At 45.4% G+C, this 16,703-nt stretch overlaps 1 protein-coding gene across 3 annotated transcripts in view; it reads right to left on the bottom strand.

Annotated features, from left to right (window-relative positions):
* Positions 1-16,077, bottom strand: part of TEAD1 (TEA domain transcription factor 1) — a 257,483-nt gene extending 241,406 nt beyond the window's left edge. For 2 of the 3 annotated variants that reach the window (XM_065882844.1, XM_065882845.1), the window contains exon 1: positions 15,666-15,803. The gene's annotated coding sequence lies outside the window, so the exon portion shown is untranslated. Of the gene's footprint in view, positions 1-15,665 lie in introns of all 3 variants that reach the window. The other variant, XM_065882846.1, reaches the window with a different exon arrangement.
* Positions 16,078-16,703: the final 626 nt, after the last annotated feature.

The raw sequence follows: 16,703 nt of genomic DNA, 5'->3' as shown, positions 1-16,703 counted from the left end.
CACTCTAAGTCATGGCTACTGGGTGATGTAATAACAGCCGTAATTATAATCGGCAGATAACGTTAATGAGACACTCTGCCAGGCATCGTGCTAACCCTCACTATAACCCATGAGAAAGGCACTACTATGTCCATTTTACAGGTGAGAAACTGGGGTTCAAAAAAAATAAAGAGGTTGCCCAAGGTCAAACAGGTAAGTGGAAGAAACGTATGTAATTCCACAAATTCAAAAATGTAATGAGAATCAGGATGAGTTATGTCTTTGCAAAATAGTTACCGGAAGTGCCGGTAACTCCTTAAGTCAAGAGATCCGACGCTCTCCAACGTGAAAGACAGCAGAATCAAGAAGTGGTGCTTTGCTGATGACCATTTTTGGTGAAACCCAGGAAACTGAAGGGGCAGTCTCTTTAAGATCTCAAAGTGATAAAAGCAGAGGAGAAAGGGTGAAAAAAGTGGACGGCACGTGTGTGTGTCTGTGTGTGTGTGAAAATATGAAAGCAAAATGGAAATTGTCTGAAGAGTGAAAAACAACAGAGCAGGAAATCCAGCAAGAAGGGAAGCTGGAAAAAAGCTTAAAACTAAATCCAAAGGAGGAAGATGGAAAAGCAAATAAATGAGCTCCTGTCAGACTGGTCCATTCTGGTTAGGACAAAACCCTCAGGATCTTGGACAGAGAACTGGAGGACAGAGGAAGCAGGAGACTTCAGAATGGGTTGGGGCAACCAATGGAGAAGCTCACTGTGGGCCATTCGCCATACTCCATCATATTTTACTTATTCTTTTTATTTTCATTTTTCAGATAAGGAGACAGAGGCCCAGAGAGACTAAATAATTTTCCCCAAGAGCTCTCAGCCAATAAGCAGAACTGGGACTGGAACCTGGGTCTGACTTCAAAGCCATGCTTTTATATTTGCTTAATATATATAGCACTAGAGAGATCTACACAACATTAGGGCAACCCCAAAATGGCCAACAGCAGAGGTACCCAAAAGGCACTGGGAAATATATGACAACTCTAAGAAGGGGGCAAACCAGTACAGGGAAGGAGGGGAAGACAGGAGAACAAGTCCTAGAAACTGGCCATCAGTGCCCCAGCCCCTTTTGGCCCAGAGTCAGCAGAAATAGGTGAACAAGAGTAAGACAGTATCAACTATCCCACAACCTTCCACTAAAAACCAACCATGACATCAAAGATGGGTAGCAACCCCATTAGCAATCCCATTTCAAAGTCCCTGCTGTCTATTTCAGAGACCTGATTAAGGGCTCTGAAGAAAGCAGTTAACTCCCTTTTCTCTTCTGTCCCTGCCACTGTCCATCACACATCACTGCCTAAAACATATTTCCAGCTGGTCACCTGGGTGGGGAGGGAAGAAATTCACCCCATCTCCCTAGTTCCCAAGTACTCCCAAAGGTCATCTACCTAAAAACCCTACCCCCAACATGAAGGCATTTCCATATCCAGGCCTTCCGGGTGGTAAAGGGGGCTAACTTACTCTGCCTGCAGGCCAACAAGAGCACATTCCAAAGGAAAACCAGATAAACTGGCAGGTCCAGTTCCAGGCTTCCAAACCAGATCAGCTTCTTGCCAGAGCCCCCAACCCAACTATAGAGCATTTTAGATCAACCCAGCCCCCAGATAGCCTCTCATTTTCATATAACCAGTCTGAGAGGTGAGGCGTTCTGGGTCCCCACAGTCTTTGAAGCCTGACACCAAAGTGGGGAGGTGAATCTTGCCCCCTCTCAAGAAGATGAACGACTAGGGTGGGGCAGTTCCCCTAGGAAAGGCTTGAGTGGGTCACACCTAACATCTTAGGACCTTAGCCACAGGTTTGTTTTGAAAATAGAGTAAAATGGGCCACCAAGAACACAAAACAAAATAAAGTATTAAGTAGTCTGTCTTTTCTGCACAAATACACCAAAAGAGGGGAAGTTTACCTTTGTTTCAATGTCACAATCTAAACACCATTCAAATGCCACAGGTGACTTAATATGCAGTCTTTTTCAGCCTGGCAGCCGTGAAGTCACACAGATCTAGGAACTGGCTTCAAATTTTGGTCCCCATTGCACTGGCTGTGTGACCTTGGGCAGGTTACTAAACCTCTCTGAGATTCACTTTCTTCAACCACAAATAAAGCTCTCAGGTTTAAATTAAGGTAATGCTGAAGAATGGGCTTAAGACAGAACCTGGCCTGTCAGCCTTCCTTTCTTATCCAAATTCTCCAAGGGTGGCCTGGGAATTAGCACAACTGAGAGAAGAGGTATGGAATAGACTCAGCAGTACTGCTCCTCCTCCATAAAAGGGAAGGGAGTGTGGGGTTGTGGACGGGATGACTCAGATAACAACACTGCTCCAGGACCTTTTGGCCTAAGGCTCTCACATTTTATCTCTTTAATCTAAAGCTCAGCTCAAAAGCAGGCTGGATCATCTTCCCAGAAAGGGAAAGCAAAGATTTTCAAGTGACTTGCCCAAGGTCACAGGGAGAGCCAAGACCAAGGGCTATCCAACCCACACAGCTGGAAGTGGAGGGACCAAGACCCCAGCCCTGGGAAGACCCTCAAATGCCTTCTCCCAGTGAACCACCCCAACAAGGAAATAGTTCTCCCAATTCTCAACAGCAAAGGCCAGAAGCCATTCTTTCAAACTGAACACCTGCCCAAGTTACTGCCTAGAGCACATGATAAAATAACTAAATGAATAGTGTTGTTAAGAGAACCACCTGGAATTGAGCAGTGTCATTACAATTATTTTTGGTTTTAGGCAAAGTACTTAAATTTCTAAGATTCCACTCCATTTTCCCTCTGTATCCACAGGTTCCAAATCCACATTCAACCAACCTCGAATCGAAACTATCTGAGAAAAAAAAAAATTTCCAGGAAGTTCAAAAAAACCAAAACGTGAATATGCCACAAGCTGGTAACTATTTACATTTAGTATTTACACCGTATTTACAACTATTCACGTGGCATTTACATTGTATTAGGTATTATAAGTAATCTATACAGATAATTTAAAGTATACTGGAGGATGTGTGTAAGTTATATACAAATACTACACCGTTTTACATAAGGGACTTGAGCATCCGAGGATATGGGTATCTGCAGAGGTCCTGGAACCAATCCCCTGTGGATACTGGGTCCGGGTCCAGTGTATTTCGGCACATCATAGGACATCATTACAGTCTCCCAAACAACAAAGATAAGCAAGTTTGAAACTAAGAATGTCAAGAGAGCCAAAACTACAGGTTTTAAAATCTGTAATCTGAAATCCCCAGATTTCACACAGTACAAAGCTTTCAGAATTCCACTGGGAAAAACTTCTAAATTGAACTTTGCAAGTCCGAAAGGAAATGAACCAGTGCTGAATCATTCCCATGAATGATGAGACACTTTTTTTTTAATTCGTTATGAATTGATCCACAGAATAGCAGAGGGTTTGAAACAATTTGGTTGAAACTAGCACAGGTTTATAGGAAAAGTTGTTCTCTGAAACTCCCCTCTACTGAAGCTCAGAAACAGCCTGGGACGCTCCAAGAATAACACTGTTATGAGCTCAATATCAGGGTACCTCAAAAGTCTCCTGCTTGAGATTTTTCTCTCTATCCTGCTTAATTAAAGAGTCAGCCAGTTTCCTCAACAGTTCCTATTCGTAGGATGACCATATCACTTATCTTCCAAACTGGGACATTTTGACAGTAAAAGAGAGCACGATTAAGGGCTGCGCCACAAGCAGCCCAAACCAGGACTGCACCAGGCCAGAAGTTACACAGCCACAAGGAATGGTAGAGAACAATCCTTTAGAAATACAAGTGGATAAAAACTACCACAAACAGTTATTATGAGGAAGACAGTGTGCATCTGGTAGGAGGACCCAGCAATAAATTAAAAGTTAAAATTAAGAAAAAAATGGGCAGGGGGGAGGGAGACACAAGAGGGAGGGCATATGGGGATATATGTATATGTACAGCTGATTCACTTTGTTATACAGCAGAAACTAACATACCATTGTGAAGCAATTATACTCCAATAACGATGTTTTAAAAAAAGAAAAAAGAAGAAAATGGGCAGAGTAGAACCTGAAACTCGAGGTATAAATTAACCTATGCTGGGTTCAACTTTTCCCCATCTTAAATCAACTTAAATCAGATTCGATACTTAACTTGTGGCCTCACGTGCCTTCCAGGTCTCCCTCCCTCGTGATCTCCTAGTTTATTTATCTTTTATGATTTAGTTCACAGGCTGTTTAAAGTGTAAGCCATACGGGCGGTTAACATAGTCAACGTTTATCATTAAGGAGCAGGTCATCCCACATTACTGAAGTTATTCTTTCTTAAGTAAAAAAACCTTCCACTGTAGATACTTCTAATGGATACCTTTAGGCTCTGCACTAAAACCAGTAAACTAGCAGAGATGTAAACCCTTATTATTAGGTCATTGCTCTGAATATCAATCTTAAATCACTTGACCAGCAAAACAAATGTACCACCATGTGAGGAGTGCTGGGAGTACCGTGCTTCATCTTTTCCTATGAGATATAATTCACATACCCTTTTAAAAGTATAATTCAGTGACTTTTAGTAGATTCACAGGTTGTAAACCAATTTTTTTAAATCTACCTTTCTCCCCTCTTCAACTATCAGTCTGCCTGCCTCTAAAAGCCTTTATTTCCCAACTAGTCTACTCATCTCTCTTAACAATTTTTAACCTCAATTTTTAATTTAAACTAGGAAACCAGATTAACACACAGTTCTATATACCCTGGTTAAGAAGACATGAGCAAAAATGCAGGTGGTCCTCAGCCTAGGCTCACACAAAGCAGTCTTAACTGCTCAAACGAGTCACTGGGAGTGGCCCCGCTCTGAAAACACTGAAAACACGGGGACATGAACACACCCTGAAGTGTACCTGGGTGTCAAGTGGAGCAAGACCAGCCTAGGGCCTCTGGCTTTGAAAACACAGGTTTCTACCCACCAGCATCCAGAAAGGATTCAGCTCATCTGGCCAGGAAGTACCTCAGTACTAACCCAACTTAGACACTCACCTGGGACTAACATTCTCTTAAAATATGCAAATATACTGGCAGAGGGATGGTCTGCCATTCACACATGAGTGTGAATTATTATTTGAATTATATTTAAGGCCCAGAGAAAGGAATCTGATGAGAGGGGCAGAGATTTAACTCCAGAGCTTGGAGTACTTGGAGGAATAGGATAAGTCTGACAGCAGTCACACCTGCAGCTCTAGCCTACTGAGCTAGCTCTTATCTACATATATCACAGCCCTTCAAAGTGGGTAACACACCAGCCCATTTTCCAGATGAGGAAACTGAGGGCACAGAGAAGTTAAGCAGTCTGCCTCTAAACAGGTTAAGAGGTGCAATTAGGCCAGCAAATGTATGGGGAGGTACCTCTCTGCCTCTTGTTCTCTCACACCCAGAGTTGGTGCCCTCAGAACTCCAGCAGGGATTCCTCAATAATGGCTTTACCAACAGGTCCAGGGCCTTGAGCATAGCTTCTCTATGAAAAGATGAGTTCCATACAAACACCTTGGAAAAGAACTTTCAGAACCCAATCCCAAAGTTGGGAGAGTGGCTTCCAAGCAAGAACCTAAGGAAGACATTTCCTTTCGAGTTGATATAGGTGCACCATGCTACCCATCTTTGGAAGCATTCCCATTTAACTGGTATTACCATTTGGCAAGGAATGGCCTCAGATATTGCGTATTTACTGATGGATTTCCTCTACTTTATGAATCGGGGAAGTGTGGTTCAAAGAGATAAATGGTCTAGGACTTTATGGGATGCCTCACCTCTCCTGGATTTCAATCATTCGCCCGAGACCATAAGTCTGGCTCTTCTTAGCAACTGCTTCAGCCTCGGGTGTTCTTCGAGAGTCAACGTCCAGGCTGACCTGGCAGGAACTCCAGGGAGACCTGGTGTACAAGACAGCACATGAAGCTGCTGTTTGCTGAGCATGCATTATGTGCCGGGCACACAGGAGGCATTCTATTAAAATGTACAGATGGGGACACAGAGGCTCAGAGAGGAAGTAATTTGTCCAAGGGTACAGAACAAGTGTGGCTGCGCCAAGAGTCCCACTGAGGTGTGTCCAACTCCAAACCTGTGCTTTTAAACCTATGTTATTATCCTGCCTTTTTCCAAACCAGAATCAGGAAGCTTCCAGCTCCCCACAACCAGACCCCTCCCTCCCTTCTGCTTCTTTCATTAACTGTTCATAGCCAAGTTTTAGATCTATACTGGCTCACGACTGGCAATGAAACTTCTTTATTAGTATTTTAGGGTTGAGTTCATTACTCTGGAGAGTATTTAGGGGGTGGGGGAGATGTTTGTTTGTTTATTTAACAACTTAGTCCCACTCTAATCCCAAAATGGCATCTGGCCAAAAAAATAAAATTAAAAAAAAAACGCTTTCCCTTCAAGGCCCAATTCCAACATCACTTCCTCTACAAAGGTTTCTTTAGTCTCCACCACTGGGAAACACAACTCTGGATATATCATGAGCACTTACTCCACTGGATTTTTTTTTCCCTTTATTCTGATATTACCTAAGAAAATGTATGTTCCTGAAAACTACAAATGTGTAAAAATGAAAGCCCCTCCCCTTCCCAATCCACTCCCTCAAAGCAACCCATCAATGATGTATAATCTCCCAGATCCTTTTGGAAAGAGATACAAACATATTTCATCAACATTTCATCAACTCTAAGACACCAGTGATTGTTAAATGCAGTATAACTTTATTTCTAAGAAATACTGTTGCAAAACACGTTGCCAGAGCACAGCCTTATCACTTAGAAACTGTATTTTATAAATATTGAAACTTTATCATATGTCAATCTTATGCAGATATAAAAAGGAAACTATATAAGCAAACAAAAGTGGGTAAGATATACTAAAACAACTTCTCAGAGAGATCAACATCCATGCTTTTCCACACAGTACTGCCCTCTGTGTCAATAAGAGCACTGGCGACATCAAATACATTCTTAGGAATGCTTAGCGCCTGACGCTGGAATTTTCTTCCTCTCCACTGCATTTGTTCTGCAGGCTGTGATGAGTGTACGCAACCACATCATGGGTCATGACCACCACCTGGCCAGCCATGATTGCAGGACACATCCTAATTTCGAAATGTTCAAATATGGGGGAAAAAAACTGCACCTTGGAACTCATGAAATATGAAAAACACAGCTTGCCCACTGGATTGTGATGATCTCTTTAATCTCTTCACATGCCTGTTTCCCTTGCTAAATTGGAAACTCTGCAGGGGTGTTTTACTGATGGCCATTCATTGACCACCCTTGGCTGATCACCAAATCCCTGGCACACAGTAACCCCTGAAAATGTTTCAATGTAGCACTTCTAGGCAAAACTGGGAGCCCCTAGATTTCAAAGTGCCTAAGGTGGAAGGAAGAGAGAAGAAAGGAAAGAATAAAAAGCCGAGTATGGTTTATCAGCAGCAAAACCACGCTCACCTCTGGGATGCTGTCACGATCACCCTTCCTATGCCCTCACTCTGCAATATCAAGGTGTACCACGAGAGACCCTCTATGAACAGCCCCACTACTCAAAAATGAAAACTACCTCTGCAAACAGCCAGGCAAGAATTAGTCCTCAAACTCCTTGCCAGGGAGCCTGAGGCTCACCTCTATAATCACATCTGGAAACAACTGCTACCTTCCCAAGGGATAACAGATGTGTGCTGAGCACGGAGAAGGCGGTAATGCTCATTGTATTGCTTTTCCTGCGCATTTTTGTGTAGCCATATCTTTAAAACCAACCAAAAAGATCTTAGTGAATTCCATAAACAGTCAGTATATGCTCCTAGGTACATCACCTCACAGATACAGGAAAAATCTAGAGTTAGGAGGCAAATTTAGCCTGATTCCATCTGAGGATAAAAGTTAGAATACCTAGAGTAATAATTCCCAATCAGAGGTGGACACCACTCTGGGGTCTCTTAGAAATACAGAAACACTACACCTATCCCAGCCCTCCTAAGGCTCCAGGGCTGATACCCAGTCTGTGGAAAGCTCCATGGAGGCTGTGGTGCACATGCTCAGGCGGGAATCACTGGTGAGGCAGAGACTCTCTAGGACAGGCGTGGAAAGAGGCTGCCCTGGGTTTGCGTCAGAACCATCCTGCATTAGCCATGTAAACAGACCTGTGTAGCAAGAATTAGAAACCCCAAATTCAAAAGGCGGGAGGCCTGGAAAGGAGACTGAGAATGTGCAGAGAGGCTGGGTGGGGAAAGGGACAGACAGTCTTACCCTGGCTTCCCCAGTGCCTGGCACACATCAGGGACACAAATGTTTGCTAAATGAGATTCACATGGCTGATAAGCACATGGGCATGCACATGATGAAATTTCCACTAATCCACCTACTATGTGCAGAATCCCTGAAATGGCCCCAGCAACTCAAGGCAGGAGTCCCCCAGTCGATTTACCAGTGGCAGAGATTTTAGTTTTGCTTCAGCTTCACTGAACATCTGAGTAGAGGTGTTCTAGAAGCATTTCCCTCTCTAAGAATTCCTAGTCATAAAGGAAGCTGCTTTTTGCCTCCGAATACTTCCTCTGATTTTCAGTTACATAGATATTAATCATTTTTGCACTTGATGAAAGGTGGAAGAAAATTAGGGAGGTATTTTTAATGCACAACAAAACTAGAAACATTTTATCAAAATAAGAACCATATTGGTCTTATCCTCCCAGTATTTAGAACAAAAGCAAATTTTGAATTATGGGAATTTCTTGGCTCTGCCAGTATGAAACGCTATTAAATAGCTTGTTTTCTGCTTTTCTGTCAATGGAAATACCTGATGAGATCTTCTAAGCATTCCAGATTTCAAGACGGGGTTGAAGGTTCCCTCAGCTGATATAGCTCTTTCTAACTCTTACCAACCACCATTGTCTCCCAAAAGCTTTGAAATGAAAAGGAGAAAGGGCTGAAAGAGATTCCACCAAAGGAAGCATCGGCTCCCAGAGGTTTCAATAGTTTCGGAATCAGCCCCCAAGATAGCCCCAGCCACAGTGATGGGTGATCTGAAAATGAAGCATATCAAAATGCTATTGATGAGCTAAATTACCAGACAGCTTATCTGAGGCCCACATCCGCCATATGGTGCCCCAACTTCTGCCGCCTGTTGCTGCCACAACAATAGGCACGCCTACCCAGAAAGCACCATTGGACAGAAACCCAGCAGCAGCGGCATGTGGGGTGGCTACTATGTTTACATTTTATATTGTGCTATTAGCTGTGAGCCTCCCCCTATCCCAGGAGTGACTTGAAACATACACACATTCAATGTCAAAGACCTGTGTTACCTGCAGGACACATGCGTGCACGCCGCATGTGTGCACGTGTGTGGTATACATCAGGTGAACAGAGAGAAAACCAGATGTCAACTTCAGAAACGGAGCTGTCTGGTTGGGGGGAGGGCGAGCCAGGCCAGCTCCCAGCTAGAGCTGCAAGCAGACAATGCTCTTTTCTCAAAACACTTGGGCAGGCGGGCCTCGGGGAGTGGCTATTTAAAACACTTGGCTCCTTTTATTTCACCACCAGGGAAGTGAATTCGGACTCTCAAGTGCCAGAGCAAATGAAGTCATTTGGTTTCCGCGGGCAGAAGTCTGCATTTTAGCAGAAGTCAGACTGGACAAAAGTCGGAAGGTCCAGCTGAAGATGTTCTTTCTTCCAATTAAAACTGATTCCACAGAGGATTTGGTGCCTGGGCTTCACTAACTTTTTCTTTTTCTTTTTTTTTTGAAAAGACACTAAGGTCACAGAAAATGTAAAGGACACTGGAATGAATGCTGTCAAAGATGACTCCCTTTACAAAATGCCATTCTAAAGTCTTGGGTGGTATAAAAGATTAACAGTGATTTTTGGCAAATGAATTCATAAGATTTCTGCATTTCTTTCTCTCTACTCTCTCAAAACAGGTTCCTATCTTTGCAGAGATTATATCATTGATGGTAACAGAATATCTATTTAGTTTACTATCAGGGGAAAGACACTGGTTTTCAAAGAGAACTCGACAACACATAGCATCTGGTTATGAAAAAAAGCACAAGATGCAGGTTTGGATACACTACAAAGCAAAAAAAAAAAAAGCCTCTTTCCTAATATTCAGATCTAATTAACTATTACAGAAAGCCACTCATTTCATCCCCCCAATTAACCACACCTAAGCAGACAACATTCTTGGATGAACTTTTCAAATTTTCTTAAACATTCTCAGTTAAAATAAAAAAAAAAAAATCTCCTTTCAAGTTAAATTGAGATTGCACTTGAACTCCATCCAAGAGCAGAGCTGAACTGAATTATGATAATTAGAAAGCTGTGCTTATAAAAAAGCAGCACAGTTCATGCATTTCTTTTAAAAGTTCATGCCAGAGAATATAAGTTCAATATGTTCTCACATAATTAACATTTCCCACCATTAGCAGCAGTTTTTCAGTTTATATGTAAAAACAACAGCACTCGCCATTGTTGTATCTACCCCCGCCAATAATGTTTCAGTCACTTTACACGTACATCTAAACCTGTCAGATGCCTCAAAGCAACCAGAATTTCCCAATGGAGACAATGGTGGTGCTTAACTTGTTCATCAATAAACTGGCTTTTTCTTTTAAACCCCTTTTCCAATGCTGGGCCCTGCTCCTCATACTAAAACCATTCATGAAATCCTAGGACACAGCCTTAAAAACTAACGTGAAAAGGGCAGGAAGCATTGCATCAGGATAGTTAATACTGGGGGGTTAGCGGCAAAATACAGCCAGGATAGAGCCTTCCTCCCTGGGCCTGCCACAAAAGTAGAAAAGACGGCCTCTTAGGAACTCCCCCCACCCCTTATCCAATCAGAAGAGAGACCAGTGGTTTCACAGTTAGCCAGGCAGGACTCCCAGACTATGGAAAGTATTTTCAGAGAATCCTCCCAACCATGCAAAAAGCCAGTGGACAAAAGGAGAACTTAAGAGCTGAAAGCGACCCACCCAGTAAGAAACACTCCTGAAAACCCATTTGCTTTGACTAAAATAAATACACATTTCAAAATTCTCTTATGCTGCACCACTACAAAGCCCGAATGTATCTGAAGAAATGGCTGGATTTCCACTCTGAGTTCAAACAAGGGAGAGTGTCGAGGAAGCTTATGATGACAATCTTACACATTGAAAACTCTCAACTGCCCACAGCTTTGAAACAAATTATAAAAACCCATGCAGAAACACTCCAAATGGGCTTCCCTGGTGGCACAGAGGTTAAGAATCCACGGGACAATGCAGGGGACACGGGTTCAAGCCCTGGTCCAGGAAGATCCCACATGCCGTGGAGCAACTAAGCCCGTGTGCCAAAACTACTGAGCCTGCGCTCTAGAGCCAATGAGCCACAACTACTGAGCCCACGTGCGGCAACTACTGAGCCCACGCGCCTGGAGCCCGTGCTCCACGACAAGAGAAGCCACTGCAACGAGAAGCCCGCGCACCGCAACGGAGAGTAGCCCTGCTCCCCGCAACTAGAGAAAGCCCGCGCGCAGCAAGAAAGACCCAACACAGCCAAAAAATAAATAAAAATTTAAAAAAAAAACAAGAAAAAAACACTCCAAGTATTTAGATCCAAATATTCTAGCATTCCACAAACTACCCCAGAAGAGTAAAGGCCCCAAACTTCCCTGATTTCAGAAGTATTCAGTAATTGCGATACAAGGGGGTCGAAATTAGTATTTGTCAATAAGCCCAACCCTGAAACATTAAGTGCTTAGGATGGACCTGAATTACTTGATTTTATCACCTTCGTGAACAAGAAAATAAAATATATCACTGATACTGTTCAAACATGACTTGGGATCTAACTTAAGCACCACAGTGTAATCTGTGGCTTCTACAGATAAAATAAGAAAAAGCGCCACGCAGCTGTAAGAGATTACTCCAGTCATCGGTCAGTCCCCAATAGCCCAGCAGCACAGCCTGAGTCTGTCAAAGCTTACAATATACTTTTCTTGCCGAGTTCAGAAGTAGGCCATTAGCACTCTGCAGTTCCAATCTCTGAACTCGAAAGAGGAAGCTGTAATGCCCGCATTTATCAACAAAAAGGTGGGCTCTGATTTCCTTGCAATTCTACAGAGAAAGCTGGACATTTGCTCGGGCCAGTATTCTTCAGTCTTTGGAAAAAAACCAAAAAGTTTTATCACTAAACAGATCCAACTTCTAAGCACAGCTTTCAATCCACAATATTTTTCTCTCCTTTCGCAATCTCTTTATTTGAAACAAGATAAAATGCCTAAAATACAAGCTTAAAAGTGTTATCTACCTACTGTCTGTATGTGAGCACGGTCATTTTACATACATGGGATCATACACACAGTTATTTGCACCAACCTTTGGAGTGATAAGACACTACAATTATCATTTGCAGGCAATATAATTATGCTCACAATTAACACATAATAACACAAGAGATTAGAGAGACGAGTAACCCCACAGATGCACGAACTCTTGTCCCACCGCCATGTATGACAGGTCAATCCATTTCAGAAGCAAGAAACCTTAAAATATTGTTAACGGCACAGCTCATTCCTCCAAAGGCCTATCTAACATTTGGGATCTACATTCTCGAACTGTCGAACTGTCACATTTTTCTACTGAAAATGTGACAACAAATATGATCTAGATCCCCATATCAATACAAGTATATTCCACCAAATTTTCGCATTAAAAAATACCCTCTTATACTTGCTGTCCTGTATTGTCAGAGCCAGCAAAATTCAAAATTGTTCATAAATGACTGTTACTCAAGCAGCAAAAAACCCGAACATTTTTTTCCTTATGACTTGCTTGTCCTTTTTCCAAAAAAAAAGTGGGGGTACCAGTGCCCAAAGTTGAGTATGTGAATATAGAATTCTTTCTATATAAAGCAAAAGAGGGGGAGGGGCAGAGAAGAAGAAAGGAGGAAGCTGACTTTCCCCAGGCTGCCCCCCAACCCCCTACCACCAGCAGCCCTTACATATAATTAATTTGCTGCTGGGGCCTAGGCACACACAGCACCACAATGCCAGGAAGCACCTCTTGGTGAGAAATTCAGTTCAGTCTGGCTCATAAGTTAGCGTGTCCTCCTTCTTTAAATTAAATTTCATTAAGTATATTCCATGGTGAGTCCTGGTTTATGTTTTGGGAAAAGAAGAAGAAAAAAATCCCCCAATAATCTCTCTCAGGCATGTTTCCTGGATGGAGTTCTATTTGTTACTTTATAAAACATCACACAGAGGAGAAACCTACACAAAAATTCTTTCCTTTAATAGTTTTTTACTCTTACTGTCAAGGCAAAGTGTCACACTGGTTTTATTTCAAACTTGTAAAAAGAGAGAGAGAGACAGAGGGAGAGAGAGAGAGAGAGGGAGAGAGAGAGAAAGAAAGAAAGAAAGAAAGAGAGAAGGAAGGAAGGAAGGGAGGAAGGAAAGGTAGTCTGATATTCTCCTAAAACTGCAAATCAAATAATACTTAATCATTAACGTAAAAATAAAATGGTCTACATGGGCATTTTTATACCATCGGCAAGAACCAGTAATGGATGCAGCTTATCAGCTCATTCTTTTACACCAACAACAAATAAAAGAATTGTAAACTCTGTTTAAAACCTGAAACCTGAGAGTCCAACACAGAATTGCACATAGAAAGAAATACTAAACAAAAATATCTGTGACCATTTATGGGAATAGTGAGATTAGAAAAATAAGCCTTTCCCCTAAAAAACAATCAACAATTCAAAACCTCACTGTTGACAAAGGTTCAACTAATCCATTTGTCTTTCCTGAGTCACTTTGTAATTGATTCTACTATTTCCATCTAAAAAGGAAAGATTCTTACCAAAGTTGGATCTAAGTCTGGCCCTTACAAGCATTCAGATGTACTTGGGGCTCAAAGATCCTGCTATTTACAGAAAGGCACAAATCCAATAGTGAAAGGATGAAGCACTTGGCACAGCCTGAGGTCTGTTCCCCAAACCACCTCACAGTACCCTGGCAGACAAGCCCCCATGCATAAAACACCAGCCAAAATTCACTGCAAGCTTTAGAGAACAGAGCTCACTCCCTGCTCGGACAATGCAGTGGGATCACTTCTTCCAGAAGGGATCTGTCTATTCAGGTAACCACCTGCAGGCACCCAGCACACCCCAAGCATCAGACCACCTAAACTTCCAGAAACAATCAAGGTAAAGGGTAGGGAGGAAGAAACACGTGGTTGTCCAGAACTGACAGTGTTCTACTCATTTGCAATATCTGTAGCATTTTTAATACATATATTTTTTAAACTATAATATTTTGAAATCTGATAGGTTTTGCAGACCTTTCTGTGCCAGGACCTGGGCTTCCTCCAAAGCACTGTTTTTAAAACACGGCCTTTTTACATTACCCGCTCCTGGAACATCATCTGTCTCTAAGTTTCCAGTGCTTACTGAGGTCAATTTTCATTTCTGCAAATCACAGGCAGCCACTTGCTTCTGAGAAGTTAACAAGCCTCCTGAGAAATGCTGGTGGCTGGTATTTCATTGTTTCATAAATATTTTTATACAGTGACATTCAACTTTAAATAAATCTTTAAAAAGACAATTAAAAAGCGAAGAAAATTATGATCTGGATTTTATTTATTTTCGTGGGAGAAAAAGAAGGGAGGTGTGAGCCCCTCCACTGTTTCCAACTCATTTAAAATGTTGCTTCGGTTTAAAAAAAAATAAAAACACATTAAAAGAAAAAAAGGAAACTCATAGAAGTTGTACTTTCTTTAAAGCGGGCCTCTGGACTTTAGAACAAAACATGTTGCTGCTATGAACAAAGAGCAGAAATGCACCCTGATTTTCTCCCCTCCTGGGGATCATTTCTCTTCCAATAAACAAACGAATCCCCCAGTATTTCCTACCGAAGGGAAGTTTTCCAGGGAGACTCTCCTCCAGGGTTTGGTGGTAACTGCGACTCAGTCTTTTTTGGACACAATGTTTCTGCTGACTCCTGAAAATTTTCCACTTGAATGTGCAATGAAGCAGCGGCGGCGGCAGCAACAGTCCTGGAGAAGCGGCAAAGACGACCGTGCCTCCTTTCATCTTTGAGAAGAAGGAGCGAAACCCCGCCAGCAGCACAAGTCGGCGCAGCCCCCAGGCCGGCCTCGGGGGGCCCAGGCGCCTGGGGCGGCTGGGGAGGCGCGGTGGGGGGATCGGGCCGGCTTCGGGCTCCCTGGAGGCGCCGGCGGCTCTCCCAGCCCGCGCTAGCTCCTAACTTCTGACTTCCCCGAGAAAAACGTGGAAACTGCCCGAGGGTGTGTGCGTGTGCGCGCTGGCAGGCAGACGGGCGCGAGAGGGGGGCGCGGGGGGCGCGGCCGGCCTGGCGCCTCCAGGGCCGCCTGTTGCCGCGCGGGCTCCGCAGCGCGCGGCCCAACTTGGCGTCCCGGCAACTCCCGCGGCGGCGCCCGGCCGCTCACCTTGAAGGGGCGCGGGGAGGCGGGCGCAGGGGCCCGGCCCCGGCCCTCCGCGTGCCCACCCGCCCGCCGCACACAAAGCAGAGTCCGGAGAGAGAGAGCGGCCCGTGCCGTACGCCGCGGGCCCCCAGCCCCCGGCGCCCCGCGCGCCCCCCGCACCCAGCATCAGCCCCGCGCGCCAACTTACCTCGGCGAAGGGAGCTGCCGCAGCGCCCGGCGAGTCCGAGGCAAACTTCGGCGCCGCTTCCCCCGCCTTCAGCTCGGAGCCCGGCTCCCGGTCCCCGGGCTGGGCCACCCCCCCCCCCCCCCGCCGCCTAGCACCGCTCCTGCCCCGGGGCCGGCTGGACGTACTGGGCTGCTGCCCGTGGCTCCGGGCAAAGGTGGACGGGGTGGGGGGACTTCACTGCATGGCCTGTCCCCGGACGCGGCCGCCCCGAGCCCGGGCCCCGCCGCGCGGACTGGCCCTCAGGGTGGAAGCGAGTCTGCAAAGTGCTTGGTGGGCGCCCGCGGCGGGCGGCGGGGCCGCGGCGGCGGCTGCAGAGGCTCGGCTCGGCTCGGGCGGCGCGGCACGGCGCGAGCGATGCTAAGAATGCTCGGAATGAGGACAGGAATGAAATGAACGCCAGGACCGAACTCGCTCCGGAGGGGTGGGGCCTCGGTGACGTCATGCGGCCTGCCGCCCGGGGCCGGGGGCGGGGCCTGCCGCCGCCGGTGACGTCATGGGGATTCGGGGCGGGCCCGGCTCGGCAGCCTAGCCGTTGGGGCGCGCGCGGGCTCCCTCAGGAGGGGCGGCGGGGCGGAGTCTCGCGCCCACGGGGGAGCGGGGAGCGCGCGGGAGCCGCCCTGCCCCTTCCCGGCGCGGGCTCCGGGCTTTGTCCCTAGCTGGGCGGGGCGGACCGGGGGGAGGGCGCCTCTGAGGAGCCTACGCAGCGCGAAGAACTCTGGAAGCCTGGGTTCCTTCCTTGGGGCGGGCGCCGAGGCCGGAGATGCGCGCGCCGCTCCTGCCCTGCCTCAGTTTCCCTGTCCCGGGACGCGGAAGCTCGGGCGGCCGCTTGGAGCGCTCCTGGACTCGGAGGAAGTCTGCAAGTGTGGGGAAGAGAAGTTTCTCTTCTGGAAATTCACGTAGTTGTTCACAAGCGCGGTGGACGCCTTCCCGGGGCCGGATTCCCAGCCTGCCAAGTCTTCCCCTCTTTTTCAGTTTATAAAAGTTCAGGGCTCTCATTCA

Source organism: Phocoena phocoena, chromosome 8 (genome assembly GCF_963924675.1).
Source record: "Phocoena phocoena chromosome 8, mPhoPho1.1, whole genome shotgun sequence".
NCBI lineage: Eukaryota > Metazoa > Chordata > Mammalia > Artiodactyla > Phocoenidae > Phocoena > Phocoena phocoena.
The sequence above is the reverse complement of the archived record's forward strand: the minus strand, read 5'-3'. Positions and strand labels throughout refer to the sequence as shown.